The sequence below is a fragment of the Mizuhopecten yessoensis genome, unplaced genomic scaffold (genome assembly GCF_002113885.1).
Source record: "Mizuhopecten yessoensis strain PY_sf001 unplaced genomic scaffold, ASM211388v2 scaffold8381, whole genome shotgun sequence".
NCBI classification, from domain to species: domain Eukaryota; kingdom Metazoa; phylum Mollusca; class Bivalvia; order Pectinida; family Pectinidae; genus Mizuhopecten; species Mizuhopecten yessoensis.
The window spans coordinates 202,683-218,832 of NW_018407519.1; the positions used below are offsets into that span (position 1 = coordinate 202,683).

At 36.2% G+C, this 16,150-nt stretch overlaps 1 protein-coding gene across 4 annotated transcripts in view; it reads left to right on the forward strand.

Annotated features, from left to right (window-relative positions):
• Window positions 1–5,418: 5,418 nt before the first annotated feature.
• The window catches only part of LOC110455783, a 102,002-nt gene continuing 91,270 nt past the window's right edge, over window positions 5,419–16,150 (forward strand). For all 4 annotated transcript variants that reach the window (XM_021506143.1, XM_021506142.1, XM_021506145.1 and 1 more), the window contains exon 1: window positions 5,419–5,686. The gene's annotated coding sequence lies outside the window, so the exon portion shown is untranslated. The remainder of the gene's footprint in view (window positions 5,687–16,150) is intronic.

Genomic DNA, 16,150 nt, shown 5'->3' on the forward strand with positions numbered 1-16,150 from the left:
CATCGGATCTGCCACCTCACATGACAAAGTACTAGATTTCGGGGTTCCTCAAGGGTCGGTGTTAGGACCACGAAAATATTGTATGTACTCCAAACCGATTGGAGAGATTTGTCGTCGCCATAGCCTTCGCTATCATTGCTATGCTGATGACACACAAATTTACATGGTCATAAAACCACAGGACAGTTGGAATACAGTCTCAGAAAGTCTGGAAGCTTGTCTGACAGATATCAGTATCTGGATGAACGCCAACATGCTTAAACTTAATCAGGAAAAGACGGAACTAATCGTCTTTTCCCCAAAGTGTCAGCAAACAATGGCTCTCCAGCTCAAGGTTGGTGCCAGAACTATTGAGACTGTTCCAGCTGTTAAAAACCTAGGGGTATACTTTGACAGTTCTCTGAACATGGAGAAACAAGTGAACGCTATTGCCAAATCCTGTTACTACCAGATCAGGAACATCGGCTGTATTCGGCAGTTTCTAACTGCAGATGCATGCAAGATTTTGGTGCATTCACTTGTTACCTCTCGGTTGGATTATGGTAACGCCCTGCTCTGTGGTATATCTGACAAACTAACTAGTCGTCTGCAGAGGGTCCAGAACACTGCAGCACGGCTAGTTACTCGTACTCGAAAGAGAGAGCACATCACACCTGCGCTTTATTCGTTGCACTGGTTACCTGTACGATACAGGTCGCAGTACAAAATTCTGGTATACACATGCAAGGCACTGAATGGAACAGCTCCTCAGTACCTACGGGAGCTTGTTACCCTGTATCAGCCGTCAAGATCACTGCGGTTGGAGTCAGAATCTTTGTTGTGTGTCCCAAATTCTCGTACTGTGACCTACGGAAACAGATGTTTTGGGAGGGTTTCGGCTACGTTGTGGAATAGCTTACCATCTGCTATTAGGAAGTCAAATACCCTGGCCAAGTTCAAGAGGGATATAAAAACTCACCCCTCATGTCTGCATTTTAGAATCTTTGCAAAGACGTCATGTAAAAACCAACCTTTTATTTGTTCAATTATGTGCACATTGCTTGTTAAATGTATGAAAGTGATTGCAAGCCTTTGTTGTTTGTTTTCACAATTGTAACCATTACTATTATCCATATGTTGTAATGCGCCTTAGAGTAATTTTACAAATTATATAGGGCGCTATATAAATGTTGTATATTATTATTATTAATAGTATAAAACAATCTCTAGCGACCATTGTTTGCAGTTTGCACGCGTTAAAAAATTCGTTAAAGGTACATATCTTGAGCTTTATTTTCAATATGTCATGCATTTACTTATATAACCCCAACAGATGTTGGCTGGAAACTGAGAACTACTTGTTTGTTTAATGTTCTCAGAAGTTCACAGTGTTTTCGGTAATTATATACATGCAGTTAACTGACGTCTAAAAAGGACGTAAACCCATGTTGTACTTTTACCGAAAAATTCCCATGTTGTTGATAAACTGTCTGGAATGTCATTATTCACTAAAATCAGTATTTCATCAATAATTACAAGACTTACTTATTCATATTGTCACGTAATATATCCATAGGTCATGTATTCTACACATCAGAGTTTTATTGTTATTCAATTATAACGCCTCATTAAAATTCTATCTTAAGATCTGACAGTGTGTGTTATTATAGTTATTTTTTATTTTTTTCCCATGAACTTAACGACATCTGATAGTTCTTCCAGGTATTTACTCAATAGTGAGCTTTGCGGTTTCGCTGTCATTTGACCTATTAATTCTTACTTTAAGGACTTAACTTAGATTTGGCCAAGATGGTAAATATATTGAATTTTCAAAAACGGAAAATTAGAGCAAGTACATTTTGTATTCTATGTTTCTATTTATATCTTAAAAGCTGAAAATATATTGGTTTGTGGTAGATATGACTTTAGAATATATTCTTTCCTTTCTATGATTGTATGTGGTGATTAAAATTAGATTTCTCTTAGTTAACGCAATGGTATGAATGGAGAGGAAAACACTTGTGCGCTACAGGAGAAACCAACTCTCTGTCATGGCAAAATAAACCGAAATATTGTATTCAATATCATTCTGTATTGGCTAAGTATTGCTACAACCAATAAATTGGAAACTGTGGTAACTTTTCTTAAAAAACAGAACGCAGTCTGAAATAGTTATATATAGCTTTGTTTCATTATACATGATTTTAGATTAAGGTTAGAAAATACTTTCATAATTCATTTTTGAAAATCGTGATGCTCAAGGAGATTGAAGCATGCGTTCTTTTTTTATGTCGATGAGAGATGGCATTTCAATAGACTTCCCTAGACGTTACAAACGTTGTTATCATATAATTACAATGTACGTATGAACAATATGCAGATAATGTGTTCATCGATTAACAGTAAATTATGTTTTAATTAGCATCAACTTGACACGATGCTATCTAGTAATTACATGGCGACGCAAAAGTCGTTAGCAAAAAGCTTATCAGTCAAATAAGATAAATTATGTTGTTATTAATTTTTTATCATTATCTGTCTGTCTCTATTAGCATGCAAGATCATTTACGATAAAACAAAACGATCTCATACAATGGCTGTTTGCGTACCATACGAATGAATTATGCGTTGTACATCAAGTATCGTCAAATCAATATAAAAACGTCGAAGCCTGACCTATCAGATATTGATCTACATGACAGGGTACGATGTAGACGCACGTGTTTGACAAGTTTTTCATGTTGCATGAAATGTAAAAATATTCTATTAGGGACGATTGACTGTATACATTTTAGAAAAAAATCCCAACATTGCAGTATGTGTTTTGAATTTCACTGTGATGGAATTTGCACAAGCACACATCTAATAGAATATGTAAACAAGAGGCAAATTAATTGTCTTTGTCATTGACACTCATCATAGGTGAAAAAATCAATTCAATTCTTTGTAGATGGACAGCTCCGACAATTTCCTATTCTTTCATCAGCACAAAAGGACAAATAAAATATGCATAACTACATTGTATTTGCTTATGAAGAATATAGCGTACGAAATTTTCTTTAAAAGACACGAGAAGTTAGTTGCCAACTCATATAATGTAACGCAGTAAAGTTTACAAAGACTTTCCATTGAACTGTTTAAAGATACCATTGTTATATCCCGGATACCCTGTCCATAATCTAACCATACAATATGTTATTTTCATAGTTAGGGACTGCAGGAACATAATCTAACAACTGATACTTCACCCAAACTTTTCATTTTCTATGATAAAACAGCAGCTCCATTGAGCCGGTAGGGTCTCGAAAAAACGATCTAAGCCATATTTTTCACTGTTTTCTCCTTATAGTAATCTCGAATTCACCATTCCAGGAAATACTCAGTCTTCTCCGATTATTATTATAAGTGACAGAAGAATAATAAAACCAATTACTTCAATTAAGCCCTAGTTGTTCAAAGATTGATTCGTTGAAAGCATTGCTTATAAAAAACAACTTAAAAAGCTGTCTTTGAGAACAATCTTGAATTGTGCATTTTTTTTATCATTATCGGCTTAACCAATACAATCGCCTTTGAATTCCCTTTTGCGTTATAAGATGCCCAAGTGGACGCCATTGGTCATTCTGCCAGTTGACAACTGCGGGCTTGGTTTATAGCTCACCTGACACGAAGGTAAGTTGAGCTTATGGAATGTGTTGTCCGTCGTCCATCGTCCGTCGTCCGTCAACTTTTAATTTGAGTTGGAAGACTAAGGGTAGTTTTATTTTGCCATAAGGTACCTACTTTCAGGGTCACAGGGGTCAAATATGTAAAAACCAAGAAAAGCCAAGAAGACTCAATATTTAAAAATATATGCAAAACTACTTTTATGGAGAAGATATTTTCCTGATTGTTCAAATATCCAGGTGAGCGATAGCGGCTATCTGGGCCTCTTGTTAGACACCGAATGCAAATCATGAGCAACATACAGATTGTTAGCTTGCTATTAAATGTACCAAACAAATGTTTTAAAAGTTAAAACTAAACAAATGTTTTATAACACCTGAAAGGTATTATGGTTTTTGTTTTCTTTACACAACCGTGCCCAATTACTATTTCAACATGACGTTTCGAGGACTAGTACGGTATGTTTTCTGTTACAGTCACATTTATCAGACAAATGACCAGTGAAGCGTATGTACACAAAGGTGTAAAATGTGCACGAGTTGTCAACAAATCAGCGTATGTACAATAACGTACAAGTCATCGAAACGTCACATTAAAACACTAATTGGTTGTGTAACGAGAGAGAAAACATAATCCATACTTATCAACCCGAAGAAAATGTTTAGAAATAACCAAACAGGTTCTTTTTTAAGTTAAATACCAAACAAGTATTTTATTACGTTAAACCAAACAGCTATCTCACAAATTTAACCCACACCATTATCTAATAAGTTGAAAGAACGTTAATTTACAGTGGTAAGCAACCGGTCGGAACAACATGAACACGCTTAAAAAACACAAACTATCACGTTCGTCTTACCGTTCCATTTGCTTGTTGAATAATTTAAGACCATACTCATTGAATTTTACAACCTTCTATGTAATGTTGATAGGTAATTACAGATGTATAAGCAAAATAAATTCCACAGAGACATAACTATATAGATATATTACCAGGAGCAGTAAAACGTCATTAACTATTTTTTAAAAAGATTTTCTTGTTTGACTTCAAAAGATTGTCCTGGAACCATTAACATGTATTTTTGTTGATGAGTTCATTGTTCTAGGATGACGTGTTAAACTAATAAGTCTTTAAAATAACTAATCAAACCATTAAGGTGTCAATGTTACAATGTGAGGATGGGGACGTGCATATTGGTTGGAAGTTGACATATATTTAGGAGGAGAAATTAAGGTCAGATCAGATAAACAAACACAGTTTAGCTTAGAAGAATCTGTCGGAATTGGACAGTAGTTATGGAGTACACATCGTACCGAGTATATGAAAAATAGGTTTGATAATTAATTATATTTACATTGCACACTGATAAACATTGGTCATATATCAGTTCTAATGGAAAATGTTCAGTTGACGGAACTTGTACTATGTGGGCCCTACTCTTTGCGTTGTACATGAAACACATCCTTTGTGTCACTTCGTCACACCACATCTTTTACAAAATCACATTTACCTGAAAACTGTGCTACTTTGTTGTTTGACATTGCCAGCCGTTGTCTACCGCCAGCCTTGGCGTGTTTTGTTATCTACCACAAGATCCCACTCTTGCATAAACTGTTTGTTTTTTACAGTACAGTCGGCATGTTCTGTAAATAATACGATCAGCCTTGTACACTGTGCTTCATGTTTGTGTATGTGTGTTTTAGTGCACGTGTGCGGAGGCGTCACGTGTTGTTTACTGGGGTAGAGTGATGTACAGTGTTAATAATGTCAAGATATACTACTAAACATGTTACAACTCGATGCGTGACCTACCATTGCAACTAAATATCTCTGACGGTGACAGCTGGTTTATTCAACCGTACGGACGAGTCTATCTAAGCGCTAGGTGTTACCTGGACGATTTTAAATATCATATTTATAACTAGTGTTGTGATGCTAAACTATACACCTCACTGGTTGTATGACCTACCAGCAGGTCATGTCAGGCCAACTCGCTCTGGTAAAGAATGGGCTATCGTGGCTTGACAATCGATAGATGAGGTATGTACATTTATGTATTTTTCTTCGTTTATTTCTATAGCCATCGCTATTCGTACTGCTAAGAACACTTGTATTGATACCGCTTACTTTTTAAACGATTATAAATAATCGGTGGTCGTGGATCGGACGAATTACTCATGAAGTATTTTTTCAATTTCCATTTTAGGAGCCGACCTATATATGTTTCAATCATCTTTTCGTCAGTAACTGTTTTTACAATAGACGATGCATTTGCAATTTGATCAAGCTGATGGCATTGCCAATGGGTGCTGTCTTATTTAATGTCAATTGGCTAACAAAAGAAATTTATAATGCTGGTAAATAATGCGCAAAATTACTACTTATTGTTTTCGTATAGTACCTTACATTACCAATCTTCTTTCCAAACCTTGTTTTATTAAACTCAATATAAACTAAACGTCATGTCAGTTTTTATTCTCCTCACTATACATGTGAAAAACACATACATTGTTCTTAACTGACACCACATTCAATTATTACTAGACAGTACTATTAGATGATCCGCACGTGGCATGTTACTTTTGCTGTTGCGATGGTCAATATGTATACAAAACTTACGTCAAGACTTAAGTTATATGTCAAATGTAGTTAATACTTCGGCATTGCTATGTCTGACATTGCACATTGGAATATATATCAAACTTTTGTTATTTATTACATTAAACATTTTGTTTGTTGAAGAGTATTTGACCTTTTTCAAACACAAATCACCATTTTAAATTAGCGACGAGGCGCTCTGCGGGCATCATGATGCCACAAACGTTGTCATGATTAATACGCAATACTCGTACAAGGACAACCCTATGATGTAATGTAATTATCAGCCAACGGTGTGCATATCTAGGTAGACAGTGGTTATATCACCAAATTGGCAACAGAAAATATTACCCGGTAGATATACGACGTATATATCTAAATTATCGTGTTACGTCAAGCAGAAATATTCACAACAGACACTTATATAGCTTTTTCGTCTCAATCTTATGCGGGCAAGCATGTTTCGGTGGTAGATTTTACACCCACTATGGTATTATTTTGCAATAAAAGCGGAGCCTCGATTATCTATACTACCCTCATTGTCAGCAAAGTGTCTAGATCCTATACCACGACCAGACTACTACTCTGTTCCCTAAACACTAACTAGATAGTGAGACAACCGAGTTTGCAGGGGTTCGATTGGTGAGGCCAAACTGCAATATTTGTAGTATATTTTTATATCTGCAAAGCAATCCGATAATTTACCGTTAAGCTTAACACAACGCTAAATAATGTGGATATACATGGAGATTGTGTCTCATCGCGAATTAAGGAGCGAAACTGAATCTCTGGCGCAAATTGAAGTGACGTACAGTATCCAATATGCTTTATATGACCTGTAATATAGACATTTGTTTTGATATTTTCTCCGGGTGATATATAAACGCACTTAACACGATCCACTCAAAAACATATAAGATTATTGGTCGAGTACTCGACATTTATGTTCTTAAAGGTTAGTTAAGAATAAACTTTAAGTATGTAGCACATGCAATAAATATAGGTTCGCATTGACTTACGATACTGTGTCCATTTGTTTAATATAACATACGTGTAGTTAGATTGCTTTGACCGACGTTTTCACAAGCGATGGTATCCTTGGTTACTTTGACCGACGTTTCCATGAGTGATGATGACCTGCGTTACTTTGACAGACGTTTTCACGAGAGTGATGATAATTTGCGTTACGTTGACCGACGTTTTCACGCGCTATGTTATCCTTTGTTACTTTGACCGGCGTTTTCACGAGCGATGATGACCTGCGTTACTTTGACCGATGTTTTCACGAGCGATGATAATTTGCGTTACTTTGACCGACGTTTTCACGAGCGATGATAATTTGCGTTACTTTGACCGACGTTTTCACGAGTGATGTTATCCTTCGTTACTTTGACCGACGTTTTCATGAGTGATGATGACCTGCGTTACTTTGACAGACGTTTTCACGAGAGAGTGATGATGACCTGCATTACTTTGACAGACGTTTTCATGAGAGTTATGAAAATTTGCGTTACGTTGACCAACGTTTTCACGAGCGATGTTATCCTTCTTTTCTATGACCGACGTTTTCACGAGTAATGTATCCTGCATTACTTGACCCACGTCTTAATAATCACATGTCGGCCAAAATATGACGTTCAATTTACAAACAATGACGATTTTCTGCTAATATGAAACGACACGAAGGTTTTAAATATCGGTTTTAAGGATACAAATCCTTGTTACATAATTTTACATTACATATATATTGCATGATATATTTATTCCATACATATTTCTGGTAGGTTGACGCAATTGATAACACACTAGCCTTTCCCCGATTGGATGTGAAATAGTGTGGGGTCACTTAGGGTCAGTGGTCAGTGATCTATATGAGTTGTAATAGCTTGTTCATTATTGTTGTTAATTTAATAAAGTATATACTGTATAGATACAAGAGATATAATCTACTATATATCATTTGGTACGCTGATTAACAACGATACATCAGGCAGTGTGACCAGTATTGAAGTAAGATCAGTTACAGTGTAGACGACTATACTCCGTATCTCTGTAAGCAATGACCTAGTTCAGAAACCTCAAACTGTCACCTTTACGTACCAAAGGATTACTGTTAATGTCACTTTCACCATCTCCACACCACTTACACTGGGTGTTGTGGTATTAGGAATGGCTGTGGTTAATGGGGATAACACAGGAGAAAAAATATGACTGTTAACGATAATACCACAGTGAACTACCAACAAATGTTGTAAAGTCATGCGACAGATCTTCAAGTAATTCATTCATTTAGTGACAGCTCATGCAATTATCCATCTAATGAATTGGCCTTTATTTACTCATATCGAGTTTAATAATTAATTCGTGATTTGATAGTTCGAGATAACAAGGTCTGAATGTAGGTTAATACAATAAGTATGCTAAACAGTTTTATCTTTATACCCGCTAACATTATATTGCCAGTGAGTTCCTGTTCTCTTATTAGGTCTACCATTAATTAACCTAGATAAACCGTAATGTCATACCTGATCTATACCCGGGCTTCAATAGTTCTGGTAAAATAACCGTGGAAGTACAAGCGCTGAATGTTTAATCTTTTCCCGTCTAATACATCATCTAGTACCATAAAACTAACTCATACAGCTATGTATACAGGTACGCTGGGTTATATTTGCTCCAAGTTGTGTAAGGCAATTCTGTCTGAACCAGACCAGACCTCAATGTTTCAATATATTGAGTTCACGGTTCAAACTGAGTTTGAGCTGTTGTTTTACTGGGTATACATTTTGTATGAGAGGATAAGTTTCAACGTAGTTTCAGGGACAAGAAGATTGATATACTAGTGTAGAAGACCAAAAAACTAATCTTGGTTAGGAACACCATTCCATCTGGTTTGAAGGTCCCGATTATTTAATGTATAATGTAAACAATTTGTATGACATGGAGCTGGAATTGATGAACGTTAATACATGTACATAATTGAAAGACCAACCAGCTGTGTGGTACAGTGTAGTTAATGTTTGATATGCTGTATCTTTTAACTTATTTCATAGGTTCAATCGTGTTTACGTGTGTATTAGACTATAACGATGACATAATATGTGTACTTTTGTTTAAGTGGTTGTTTTTGTCTCCATCTGATTACATAATTTTGTTTAATGTGTTGTTCGGCTGTAAGACATGATTAACCAATGTTATTTGCCTCGGGGGCCTTTTGGTATCACAACACGGTAGGCACAAGCTGGTCTAGTACATAGAATTGCATACTTCGTATTTAAGTATGTTTGTATGATGTCTCGAATACTGTGGAATGGTGAAACAATTATAAGTCACTCGACCGCTGATAAAATATTGTGATCGTGGAAGGATTAATAGCAAAAAATTAATGGAAATAAAGGTGAATTGAATACAAATCACTTTCTAACATATAGCAGATGTTCTCCATGTGATGACAGTTATATATTTCTGAGATAAAACAGCATCACCTACGTTGTTTGCTGATACTATTTTTCTGAGATATGGCTTTACCTGTGCTACTTGATTGTCAATTATACATCTGTATCTGTATATGGCTTTACCTGTGCTGTTTGATAATAACACCCACATACATAAATTGCCTTTACCTGCTCTGTTTGATTAATATCTAAGCTATGGTTTTATCTGCGCTGGTTAATCATAATATACATAACAGTGTCACCTAAAGTAAGAAAACATGCGATAACGAGAATGTTGTTGTAAATCAAGGAAATTAATATTGAAATCTTGAGATTTTTACAGATATATAGCGCATGATGATTAAATAGGTATGTAGTAGGTAGATACTTACGATAGATGTTCGTTAAAAATCACATTATAACTTGCTAAGTTTTTTCACTTGATAAAAATATTAATCTACACATGCACGTTAAGACTTTGATATATCCGAATCAGAAACCGTAGCTTCTTTCAAGTACATTTGCCCGAAGGCTAAGAATGCTTATGTCCTGCATATATTCCGTCGTCTTTCAGGCGTTATGCTGGGATAACAGGCTAACAACTTCATTCGAATACATAACCATTACCTTCTATCGTCGTCCCAGGGGTCAAATGTTCAAGTAAACAAATGAATTATGCTGAATCTCCAAAAAGATGCTAGGGTATAATTTATGGATTTCGAATTTGATCAAATAAATGCTGAACAACCTTTCAAGGCCGTAGTTTTCAAAATGTTTGAAAACTTTAAACAACCTCTTCTGAAAATCCAAAAAACCAAGGTTAAATGTTTGACCTGTAACATGTCAGCAGCAAGTGTGTTAAGGTTGGTCAATATAATTGCATTGACCCACAAACAAGTTCACACGGGTTTAATTTGTTTTAACGTTCCAACAACCTCTGTCTGATATTTAGCATGTACTAAAGTTAGATCAATCCTGTAACGTCGAATCAAATATATTTGACCTTGACTATACCTGGTATGCAAGGTCAAAGATATAAAATGAATAACATGAGCGATACAGGCCTCTGTAACATATTGTTGTCATTGGGACTACTCGTATCAGAACATTAGTCATGCTTTAAGTATATGTATGTTGTTAATGATTAAGGCTTGATTGATTCTGAGTTATGTCCTGTTTTGATGATTAATGTTTCAACAGAAATATTTGCATATGTTATGAGGACTTTAAACATCGTTTTTTGTCTATCATTGAACTTAATCTGTTTACTCTGGTGATGTTATAAATCAGGAATAAAGCGCGTCATGTCTCTATTAATGGTTTTAAATGTGTTTTGTCTGCCGATGTATTCATGATATTTTAGATACAAATCTATAGGAATCGCAAACATCAAAAGAGCTCGTCAGACGTCAGGGAGGCGAAATTAAATTTGTATCTTTTAAACATCGGTCATGCATTGGATGTGAAATTGGTTAATTGATAATTCAAACAGCTTGGTACAGTATTTAAAAATGTTGAAGGGCATTCATTCCGTGTGAAATGGATTTTCAGGATCCTTTAAAGGCGTACGGCCAGTAGTCAATGGCTTAACAATCAATTTTTCGAAACCGGAGAAAACTTCCAAGGTCATTATTTTAAAAGATGTCTTGCAACAAAGCCCTAGTTTCTATGTATTAACAGATATCCGCCTTTAGATTAAATAAAGTGTGTATATGTGTACCGACATCGGCGTGTATATGTGTACCGACATCGGCGTGTTTATGTGTACTGACTTCGGTGTGTGTATGCATACAGAGGTCGGCGTGTATATGTATACAGGCATCGGCGTGTATATGTATACAGACATCGGCGTGTATATGTGTACTGAGATCGACGTGTATATGTGTATAGACATCGGCGTGTATATGTATACTGACATCGGCGTGTATATGTGTATAGACATCGGCGTGTATATGTGTACTGACATCGGCGTGTTTATGTGTACCGACATCGGCGTGTATATGTGTACTGACATCGGCGTGTATACGTGTATCGACATCGGCGTGTATATGTGTACTGACATCGACGTGTATATGTGTATAAACATCGGCGTGTATATGTATACTGACATCGACGTGTATATGTATACAGACATCGGCGTGTTCATGTATACAGACATCGGCGTGTATATGTGAACTGACATCGGCGTGTTTATGTGTACTGACATCGGCGTGTATATGTGTATAAACATCGGCGTGTATATGTATACTGACATCGACGTGTATATGTATACAGACATCGACGTGTATATGGGTACTGACATCGACGTGTATATGTAAACAGACATCGGCGTGTATATGTGTACAGACATCGGCGTGTTTATGTATACAGGCATCGGCGTGTATATGTATACAGACATCGGCGCGTATATGTGTACTGACATCGGCGTGTTTATGTATACAGACATCGGCATGTATATGTATACAGACATCGGCGTGTATATGGATACAGACATCGGCGTGTATATGTGTACTGACATCGACGTGGATATGTGTATAAACATCGGCGTGTATATGTATACTGACATCGACGTGTATATGTGTATAGACATCGGCGTGTTTATGTATACAGACATCGGCGTGGATATGTATACAGACATCGGCGTGTATATGGGTACTGACATCGGCGTGTTTATGCATACAGACATCGGCGTGTATATGTATACAGCCATCGGCGTGTATATGTATACTGACATCGACGTGTATATGTGTATAGACATCGGCGTGTTTATGTATACAGACATCGGCGTGTATATGTATAAAGACATCGGCGTGTATATGTATACTGACATCGGCGTGTATATGTGTATAGACATCGGCGTGTATATGTGTACTGACATCGACGTGGATATGTATACAGACATCGACGTGTATATGGGTACTGACATCGACGTGTATATGTGTACTGACATCGGCGTGTTTATGTGTACTGACATCGACGTGTATATGTATACAGGCATCGACGTGTATATGTGTACTGACATCGACGTGTATATGTAAACAGACATCGGCGTGTATATGTGTACTGACATCGGCGTGTTTATGTGTACTGACATCGACGTGTATATGTGTACTGACATCGGCGTGTTTATGCATACAGACATCGGCGTGTATATGTATACAGACATCGGCGTGGATATGTGTACTGACATCGGCGTGTTTATGCATACAGACATCGGCGTGTATATGTATACAGACATCGGCGTGGATATGTGTACTGACATCGGCGTGTTTATGCATACAGACGTCGGCGTGTATATGTATACAGACATCGGCGTGTATATGTATACAGACATCGGCGGGTATATGTGTACTGACATCGGCGTGTTTATGTATACTGACATCGACGTGTATATGTGTACTGACATCGGCGTGGTTATGTATACAGACATCGGCGGGTATATGTATACAGACATCGGCGTGTATATGTGAACTAACATCGACGTGTTTATGTGTATAGACATCGGCGTGTTTATGTATACAGACATCGGCGTGTATATGTGTACTAACATCGACGTGTTTATGTGTATAGACATCGGCGTGTATATATGTACTGACATTGACGTGTTTATGTATACAGACATCGACGTGGATATGTGTACTGACATTGACGCGTATATGTATATAGACATCGGCGTGTATATGTATACAGACATCGGCGTGTATATGTGAACTAACATCGACGTGTTTATGTATACAGACATCGACGTGTATATGTGTACTGACATTGACGCGTATATGTATACAGACATCGGCGTGTTTATGTATATAGACATCGGCGTGTATATATGTACTGACATTGACGTGTTTATGTATATAGACATCGACGTGTATATGTGTACTGACATTGACGCGTATATGTATACAGACATCGGCGTGTATATGTATACAGACATCGGCGTGTTTATGTATATAGACATCGGCGTGTTTATGTATATAGACATCGACGTGTATATGTGTACTGACATTGACGTGTTTATGTATACAGACATCGGCGTGTATATGTATACAGACATCAGCGTGTATATGTATACAGACATCGACGTATATCTGTGAACTGACATCGGCGTGTTTTTTGTACCGACATCGGCGTGTATATGTGTACTGACATCGGCGTGTTTATGTGTACAGACATCAGTGTGTATATATTAGTACAGACATCAGTATGTATATATATGTGTGTGTACATGTATACAGACATCGGCGTGTATATGTATACAGACATCAGCGTGTATATGTATGTGTATATGTATACAGACATCGGCGTGTTTATGTATACAGACATCGGCGTGTATATGTATACAGACATCGGCGTGTATATGTATACAGACATCAGCGTGTATATGTATACAGACATCGACGTATATATGTGAACTGACATCGGCGTGTTTATGTGTACTGACATCGGCGTGTTTATGTGTACAGACATCAGTGTGTATATATTAGTACAGACATCAGTATGTATATATATGTGTGTGTACATACATCAGTATATATATTCTGTGTGTGGGTACAGACATCAGTATAGATATATATTGGTACAGACATCAGTATATATATATATTTGTGTGTGTACATACATCAGTATATATATTCTGTGTGTGGGTACAGACATCAGTATATATATATATATTGGTACAGACATCAGTATATATATATATGTGTGTGTACATACATCAGTATATTGTATATGTGTGTGTACATACATCAGTATATATATATATGTGTGTGTACATACATCAGTATATATATATATGTGTGTGTACATACATCAATATATATATTCTGTGTGTGGGTACAGACATCAGTATATATATATATGTGTGTGTACATATCACTATATATATTCTGTGTGTGGGTACAGATATCAGTATATATATATATTGGTACAGACATCAGCATATATATATATGTGTGTGTACATACATCAGAATATTGTATATGTGTGTGTACATACATGTATACAGACATCGGCGTGTATATGTATACAGACATCGGCGTGTATGTGTGAACTGACATCGACGTGTTTATGTGTATAGACATCGGCGTGTGTATGCATACAGACATCGGCGTGTATATGTATACAGACATCGGCGTGTATATGTGAACTGACATCGACGTGTTTATGTGTATAGACATCGGCGTGTATATGCATACAGACATCGGCGTGTATATGTATACAGACATCAGCGTGTATATGTGTATTGATATCGGCGTGTATATGTTAACAGACATCGACGTATATATGTGAACTGACATCGGCGTGTTTAGGTGTACTGACATCGGCGTGTTTATGTGTACAGACATCAGTGTGTATATATTGGTACAGACATCAGTATATATATATATGTGTGTGTGTGTACATACATCAGTATATATATATATGTGTGTGTACATACATCAGTATGTATATTGTGTGTGTGGGTACATACATCAGTTTATATACATATTGGTACGCGTGTTTATGTATACAGACATCGGCGTGTATATGTATACTGACATCGACATGTATATGTGTACTGACATCGACGTGTATATGTATACAGACATCAGTATATATATATATATATGTGTGTACAGACATCAGTATATATATTCTGTGTGTGGGTACAGACATCAGTTTATATACATATTGGTACAGACATCAGTATATATAAATATGTGTGTGTACATACATCAGTATATATATATATATGTGTGTGTACATACATCAGTATGTATATTCTGTGTGTGGGTACAGACATCAGTATTTATATATATGTGTGTATGTACAGACATCAGTATATATATATATATGTGTGTGTGTACAGACATCAGTATATTTATTCTGTGTGTGGGTACAGACATCAGTACATATACATATTGGTACAGACATCAGTATGTATATATGTTTACAAATATATGGGGCAAAGAAGTAATTCCAACACTGTGGACAAGTTAAGGTTGTCAAATTTTCGGAGCGATCAGTGAAACAGAACAGTTACATGTACATATACATCATATTACAAGAAGATAGAACTGCTATACTATAATATATCGGTACAAATATAAGTATATACATGTATGTATGTGTACAGACATCAGTATGTTTATTGACCTCAGTATGTATATATGTATACAGACATCAGTATGTAAATATGTAAACAGGAATCAGTATGTACATATGTATACAGACATATGTGAGTATATATGTAAACAGACATCAGTATGTATATATGTAAACAGACATCAGTATGTATATATGTAAACAGGAATCAGTATGTACATATGTATACAGACATATGTGAGTATATATGTAAACAGACATCAGTATATATATATGTATACAGACATCAGTACGTAAATATGTAAACAGACATCAATATGTATATATGTAAACGGACATCAGTATGTATCTATGTAAACAGACATCAGTATGTTTATATGTAAACAGA